We start from the raw sequence: 8,861 nt of genomic DNA on the forward strand, positions 1-8,861 counted from the left end.
CAAATGTGCTTTTTGTATAATGTGAAACGTAATTCGAATTTTAAAAAGACTGTTAATTAGCAAAAATACTCATGCAACTTTCAAATAATTACAACATTCAAACTTTCAAGAATATGGTTATAATGTTTAAAAAAATTAAATAATCATCATTTCTACCTCAAAAAACAATTTTCCACATTTGGATACATAAACAGTTTTATTTTATATTATCTCATCTCATAATTACAATTTTTTCAAATTTTCAAAAGAATATAATAAACAATTTAACTTTTTCAAATCTCAAAACAATAATAATATTAAAAAATAATATTCTAATAATATTTTATTCAACTTTCAACTAAAACCATCTCATCTCATTTCACTATCCAAACGAGCCCTAAAAAGTGTTTTAAGCGTATGGTTGTCAAATAGTAAATAACTTTTTAAGAGTAGAACTTATTATTTAAACTATAAGTTATATTTTCTACCGCAATCTCAAACAAACATTATATTTTTCGTCACTTTTTCTAAAGGGAAATGATATATACAAGCAAAATGTATAAGTCCCATGCAAGCTTTTATAAAATACTGAAACTCACTTGAAAAAAATATGAAAAACTCATTTTATAAAACCCACATTTTTTCAAAAGACGTATCTGCCATTGCTCTTTTCCAAATCCAAGACCAGAATCAGTAAAACCCTCTCCTAACTTTAAGCCATTTCTGTCATGAATTAATCTAGGGAGCAGCCACTGTTTGGGAGCAGCCATTTTGTACACCCTACGTGGCATAATCCAAACCACACATCTCCCACACATCATCCAAACTGGGCTGAGAGAGAGAGAGAGAGATGATGGATGAGAGGTGGAGAGCGAAAGAGAGGTGGAGGGCTCGGCTGGCTCGGAGGTGCTCGGGGAGAAGTCGCGGTGGTCAGAGGAGGTACTTGGTGGGGTTAGAATCGACGCACGACAGCGATAGGGCCGTCGGTGACCTCGAGCCCGAGCTCGTGTGAAACCCATTTTATGGTTAGTTTGCGTGTGTGCGACGAAGAGGGAGAGGAATGTTCGTGGTGGCTGGGTTTGCGAAAGGTGGTCGTCGGTGGTGAAGGTGCGGTGGCTGCATACGGCAGCGCAAGTGGAGAGAGAGAGCTGCGCGTGCGGGAGATTGGTAGTGGCTGGCTTGATCGCCGGCGTGAGGGGGAGTCGCCAGTGGTGGCTATGAGGCTGGGTGGCGCCGGGCTGGACTGAAGAGAGAATCAGGCGTAGGGAGAATCGGGTCAGAAGAGAGAGAGAGAGAAAGTGAGGGACAAAAAAAAAAATATAAAGAGCAGAAGCAGCACGTAATGTGTACATTGTGTGCATAACTTCGGTGGCTGCTCTGTAGCCCTTCTCGTCTGTCATTCTCTCCCAAAAACTAAAATCTCTCTCCAAATCCACACGACACCTCATAGCACAACCACCATATCTACCATCCTCTCATGGCATTACCCATCGCCTCTTCACTTTTCTCTTCCTCACCCCGCCTTGAGAACCCACCATCAAAATTCACTCTTTTCCATTACCTCAACGATCAAGAACACACCTTTCTCACTCTCAACACTCCCAAGAAAATTGCTTTGTCAACCGCCTCATGGCAAGTATGTTAGAGAAGACTATCTTGTGGTATATTTCCCACAAAAGAAAACCCCATTTGACTTTTCTCATAATTTGTTTGCGTTTTTGTTCCTTTTTTTTTTCTCCTTTTAACTACTAAGTTTTCGTTTGTTTTCTCGTTTGGATTTTGACTTAAATGCTCATCTTGCTTACGAAGAAAATGTTAAAATATAGAGAATTTATAGAGTTGTAGAAAGATAAATTCTTGGTTTCGACTATTGAGATTAGATTCTTTTGGAAGTTTAAAGTCAGTTTTCTCTTGGCATCCAAGTTGTGCTTCAAGTTTAATGTATACGTTTCTTTATTTGGGCGAGCAGAAGAAATTGTCTGCCGAGGAAGTTCAGGAGCTGGTAAAGGGAGAAAGAAATGTACCCCTTATTATTGATTTCTATGCAACATGGTGTGGGCCCTGTATTTTAATGGCTCAAGTACTCGAAATGGTATTGCTTTTTTAAGAAATTCTAGTTGTTTCTCTAGTGCTATGCGTGCAATTTATAATGATCATATGCTTTACTGCTTAAACTGTTCTAGTGTTAATTTTCATTCAAATTAGTTGCTGTGTAGATTTTCCCCTTTCCCCTCGATCTTCATGAGGCTTCATACATATATTTTTGGTGGAGGGGGAGGGGAGGAGGCTATTTGCAATACTCCACTAGTAGCTTGATTCTGAGGAATTGATGCTTTTGATATTCTTAGGTGATGGTTTGACATTTTTACGGGCTGGTCTACTTCAGTCTTTAAACAGTGGGAAATGGCTGTTGGTGGATTCTCAAATTGGTACTACAGGCCTTTTGTATGTGACTTGGAGGGTGCAAAAAAGATATTTTAATGCCATTAAGTTAATTTTTTTTTATATAAATCTGAACTAGTTTTTCAGCAGGGATTGAATACTTAGAATGTTGTGCCTCAGGTGTCCATGAGTTGGTTTGTATCCTTGACTTTTGGTGCATGAATGATAACTAGGATAATTGATGGAGGTGATGATGATAGAGTTTTTAGAATTGTGTACTATGGCTGTTCGTTATCATTGTGAAGGAATGTTTTGGATATCTCTTCATTTTGTAAAGATTGCAGTTTCTAATTTTCACTCTTAAATTATTTAGAATGGCTTCATATTATGCATTCCTTTTCATATGGGCTTTTTCCTTTCTAGTTTAATGAACTTTGAGATGGGATGCTGTGAAAAAGGATAGCAGATGTTATAGGATGGATGGCTAAAAGCCAAGACGATGTCCTGCCTTCCTAAGAAGGTTTAAAAGGTCATGTCAATATTTCAAGGTGGTTTTTAGATATTGAGAGGTTGATTTTTAATTTCTTAACATTCATAAATTCTTTAGCACTAGTGCTAAGTTCTGGACTTGCATTTACAGATGCTGTATAACTCCAACTATATCTATCAAATATTTTGGGTAACATGCAATTACTTCGGGAAAGTCGTTCGCTACAGATTTAGGAACACAACAAAAAAGATCGTCTTACCCCTTATATAATTTTATATGTTTTTTTGGGTTAGTATTTTTTGTTTTCCCATATCTATGTCCCTTGTCCTGCTTGTGCTTCTCATATTGAATATCAATTTTAGCAATTTTTCTGAAGTTGTATAAATCTAAAGCAGTTCTTAATCTTCTGTCCTTGACAGCTGCATTGCTAAAAAATATGACTCAATTTTTTTTTCTATTGTAATTTATTTTGAAGACTTGACAGTATTTCATGCTTCATTATCAAACATTTGATGCAAATAAAAGGGCCACAGTTTCAATGTATGACAAAATCTTGGAGAGGAGCATTGCTAGTTTCTTTGTTGAATGGCATATTGGCTTATGATGCTGATATGATATGCTACATTATTGGAAATTTTAGAATTTTACTTAATGTGATATGAATGAGGTGTGGCTAGCCTATTTATTTCCTAGAAAGCATTCTCTTGAACAGAAAAAAACAAAATAATCTTCCATTTTGGAGTAGCATTTGTTGACAGTAATGCTGTCAGCATGAGGATAGTGCGTATTTGCATCATCATTTGGAGAATCTCTTTTCCAGATTGATGGCTTAATTTGATTTGAGGGAGGGGGAGAGTCTTTTTGTGCTTTGTTCTGTTGCAAAATAATCCAAACGCGTTATGTTGCTGATGGGTCATTTTTTAAACCCATACATTGTTGCTCTCAAGAGAATCCTCACTGTAGTATGATTTGATTTGGCATCTGCAAACTGGTGAATAATGCTTGCATTTGAGTCTTGTCACAGCTTTCTGTGGCTATGGAGTATGAGAACAATGCATTGTGCCATTGATTGTTAAGGTTGATACAGATAATGAGTATGAATTTGCACGTGACATGCAGGTAACCATTTTTGCCATTCTGGGTGCAGCTAATTGAATTGTATACATACTGTACCATTGCTGTGTCCTAATCTCAATGGTTAATTCTCTGTATACATTCAGCTCCTTTTGTCTCAGGTACGAGGGCTGCCAACACTTGTTTTTTATCAGTCCAAATCCAAATAAAGATGCAATCCAGACTGAAGGGCTTATTCCAATACAGATGGTGCGGGATATAATAGATAATGAGATGTGAAGGATGGAGCAAAACATTGTTATGCCGCTAGACAGATTTCGAGAGCCCTGGTTTTTAGGGGTGGTAATGGTATAATCCTTTACTTGGCTAATTCGAGTTTTGTAATTTATGTGACTGAGATGCTGCCTTTGATAGATGCTGGAATTTGAGTGCATTCTACTCAATAATATGTGTTTAGAAGTCAATACGTGGACGGTGGTTTTGTGGGTGAGGAAATATGTTTTTCTTTTTCTTAAAAAAATTTTATTTTTATTTTTATTTTTAAAAAGACAGGCTTCCTTATTATAAATCATCCTCATTTATGGCGGAAGAAAAAGAAACCATGGTAACATCCAAACATACTTTAGTAGACAGGACAAAACTATGAACAAATATATAAACCGACTAAAACAACCCAACCCAGCAAACTTGCTAATCTTATTTCCTACATTTCCTGATATACGAAAAACCTCCCTTGTCCAATCTAATGGTCCCTCTAATGAAGGAAGGGAGAGCTGACAATGAAGACCAAGAACCCATGTACCCTTGAGTGCCTCGTTTTGCTAGACCATCGGCTGCTCCATTGACTTCTCTGTAAATATAAGATAGAGAAAAATTAAGGCCAGTTAAACGGTGTTGAATCTCATCCCAATAGTCCTCCATATACCATAAACCACACCGCTGCATCTTCAACTAGTTAATAACAAGAAGAGAACCCATCTCAATTTCCACTCTCGGACAACCCAACCCATTAAGATGCCTAAGACCATGTAAAAGCTCCATCAACTCTGCATAATTATTGGGATGATGACCAGTTGATACAGCAAAAGCACTAAGCAGTTCACCTCTAGATTTCAGATTACCCCCCCCCCCCCCCCCCCCCCCCCCCCCCCCCCCCCCCCCCCCCCCCCCCCCTCCGGCCGCCGAGCACTTGATGCACCAGGATTTCCAAAAGAACAATCATCCACATTAAGTTTAACCCAGCCCTCTTTCAGACGGCACCATTGAACGGTTTTGATAGTTAACTCTCTTGTAGGCACAATCGGCAAATTCAAACCACATAAAATCACCTCATCTTGTCGGCTAGAAGAGCTAAAATCCTTCAACTTAATCGTAGCCCATGCCACCCAAAATTTGATAGAAGACCATATCTGTTTGATTCCTCTACACCCTCCATTCTCGCCTTTCACCTTCGGCCCCATAGCCTCCATGTTATAATGTAATGTAAAATGCCCAGCAACCAGCCAGATTTGGATGATTTTCGAGCACGTTGATGCCAACTTTCAACCCTTTCTATTTAGTTTCTACTTCCATACACGGCATGCCAATACTCTGAGAAGCTATACGCCAGATTTGCTTAGCAAACTCGCCACACGCAAACACATGATCAAGGTCTTCATAGCCATGAGATATACAACAATCGCAACGAGACACTAGCGGTATACCTACCCCTCTAATTTTATCATCTAGAGGTAAACACGCATGCATTGCCTTTCACATGGTTACTGAAATTTTTTTTGGGAGAGCAGCGTGCCACACCCACTTCGACTATGGAAAATTCGGGCCTTTTGTTTGTATAGAATTCCAAGCACTACGAGTCGAAAATTTTCCATCCAAATTCGGCAGCCATATTAACAAATCAGTACTGTGTTTTATCCTTCACAACTGCTCAATCATCTCCTCTGTTTTTTCACACCCCACAAGCTGAAAGAATAGCTCCACATTCCATGACCTGCCAGACTTGCACTCCTCCAATTTCAGATTCGGCAACTCTGTGACCTACTGATTATCACAAAGAGGTGCATCATAAAACCATCGATCTTGTCAAAAATAAACTTTACCATCACGCACTTTCCACTTTGAATTTTCATGCACTTGAGGAAGTTGCTTCAAAATCATTTGCCAGAAATTTGTTCCTTTGTGAGGATTGATCACTATAATATGTTTTTTCCCAACATATTTAGCAAGAAAAAATTGAGACCATAGAGAAGAACCATTCAATAAATTTCAAGCCAATTTCATGTAGACTAAACTCTACACTTCATGCAAATCACGAAGCCCCAAACCCTCTTCTAAAAGTTTACAAAGATCTAACCATGCACACCATTTTTTCTTAACTTTGCCATCCTTCACTCCCCAGAAAAAGGTGCTCATAAGCCTTGACATTTTCTCAATAACAGACTTAGGGGTCTTCAAGATAGATAGAGGGTGAACTGGAATACTTTGCAGGACATGTTTTAATAGCAATAACCAAGGCCCCACTAGAAAGAAGTCTAGCCTGCCAACCCTCTAGCCGAACACGGATTTTATTAATCAAAGCTTCAAAATGAGAGGTCAACAACCTGCCAAAAACAATAGGCACTCCCAAGTATATAAAAGGGAAAGACCCTTACGTGAAACCAGTATTTCGAAGCAATAAATGCCGTCGAGCTGTTGAGATATCTTTGGAAAAGAAAATGGAAGACTTTCTTTTATTCACCACTTGACTAGACCCGCTTTCATATTCCTTTAGCACATTCATAATAGAATGTAGAGACCTCTTACCCACATTCAAAAATAACACCACATCATTCGCCTAAAGCATGTGTGAAACAATTGGGATACCTCTTGGATGACAAAACAGAACAATCTTACCCAACTCTACCTGTTTTTTAATCATTCTAGTAAGTATTTCTTAAACTAGAATAAATAAATACAGTGAAATGGGGACCCATTGCCTCAATACTCTCCGGCCTTTAAAGAAACCCTTAGGAATGTTGGTACAAAAGGGGCTGCAAAATAATAAATAGTGAGAGAAAGTTTGCTTCAAGGCGCATTACAATGTCGCTTTTCTTAAGACAATATTCGCCCCCACCAATAACGGTATGCACACGGGTTACAAGCAAATTTACCTTCAAGATACAATGAAGCCCAGAACAAATCTGTTTGTCTAACTGTGTTATGCACACACGAAATTAGACCCCGAATACTCTCAGATTTTGCTATTCAACTAAGAAATTAGAAATTTGTTCTTAACAATATGAAGAAGTGAAGAACTTGGGACAGAGAGAGAGAATTCGAAATTCTATATTGTGATCTTCAAATGGCAGGCCAATTGATCTATTTATAGATGACCAAAGGTTGTGAACAAAAAGTTATTACTTTTCATAATTCTGAAAACTGTTCAGAATAGGTACATATATTATGCCTGTTGCCATATGACAGTTAGACTTGGTCCAATGGCTGCCTTGCTTCTGGATTGCACCAGTTCGAGTCATGAGACGCACACTTTTGGAGTTTTATTTTCATTTTCTCAAGCATTGCAGCACCTCGTTGCATGTGCCTTGCGCGCGCCCCTTGAACCCCAACCATTGCAGTGCTTCACACATGCACCCCTTGGTGCTGGCAGCACGCCTCTTGGAGAGGCCTCTAAATAAATCAACAAAAACCCTTCCTTTGGATGAGGTGTGGATCGAGCCAGTCCATAGGTTTACATGAGAAGCATCAATACCACTAAACCAGTTAAAGGCTTATGGCACATGATTACACACAAAATACTATAAGTCTCATACACTTTCCATAACTTCTCTCTTTCCAAAATAATTCACAACTTCCAAAATCAACCTAAAAATATTATTAATATATATAATATATAATTAATTATTTTGAAAATATTTCCAACAAGGAATACCATTCATAACTACTTAGAACCATGGATAAGAGATACATTGCCTAATAAGAGAGCAAAAAAATTCCGAGAAGTCAAAAGCTCTCAAAATTTTCAAGAGAAAACTCCAATCAACACTATCATACGCCTTCGCTATGTCAATCTTTATAACTACATTCCCACCAAAAGTAGGCTTGTGAATGGTATCTATCAGCTCCTAAGTCAAGTTTATGTTTTCAAAAATGCGTCCACTCAGAAGGAAGGTACCTTGTTTCGAGAATATTATTTTGGTTAACAACGGAGAGAGTTTATTAACCAAAATTTTGGATAATGCATGCATATATGTTCCCAACATATATTCAGCAGATACGTTTGATCAGAACATCATCTCATCTGCATATTAATATTCGAGGTTAATTAATTAATTAAAGACTCTAATAAATCGATTTACTATGATCTGGGTATTCATGTGATGCTGATCAACTCACCAAAGTATTCAAGGGTTATCCTAAAAATAAAATAATAATAATAATAATAATAAATGTATTCAAGATTTTTATTGTATGTTTTCCACGATTTATGATCTTATCCCATTTTTAGCAGATATTGTACGTTTTTACCGTAAGTTTTATGATATATGGCAGATACTATATGTACTCTTTTTTACCATACGTACGTTTTTTACTGCTTTTGTACTATATTGTACGTATTTTTACTGTACATTTTTAGTAGTGCATTTTTTTTTTAAGTAACGTAACGCACCGTTATAGATTATGTAAGCACTTCACATTTATTTTAAAAAATAATAGAGTTAATCATAAAAAATAATTTTTTATCTAAATTTTATATTTATTAATTTTTTTAAAAAGTAATATAGATACTTGCACGTTCTATAGCTATAAATATAATTTTTTTTATTTTTTATTTTGCGATGTTTTGGTTGTGCGGTTTGATGTGCATTTTTTTATTTTTTGGACTGTGCTATAGCCACCGAGTATGACAATACACATTAAGGATATCAAATCGTGTTAA

General features: G+C 37.2%; 1 pseudogene; it reads left to right on the forward strand.

Annotated features, from left to right (window-relative positions):
• Positions 1–836: 836 nt before the first annotated feature.
• LOC121241427 lies at positions 837–4,389 on the forward strand (annotated as a pseudogene).
• The last annotated feature ends 4,472 nt before the right edge of the window (positions 4,390–8,861 follow it).

This window comes from Juglans microcarpa x Juglans regia, chromosome 7S (genome assembly GCF_004785595.1).
Source record: "Juglans microcarpa x Juglans regia isolate MS1-56 chromosome 7S, Jm3101_v1.0, whole genome shotgun sequence".
Taxonomy (NCBI): Eukaryota; Viridiplantae; Streptophyta; class Magnoliopsida; order Fagales; family Juglandaceae; genus Juglans; species Juglans microcarpa x Juglans regia.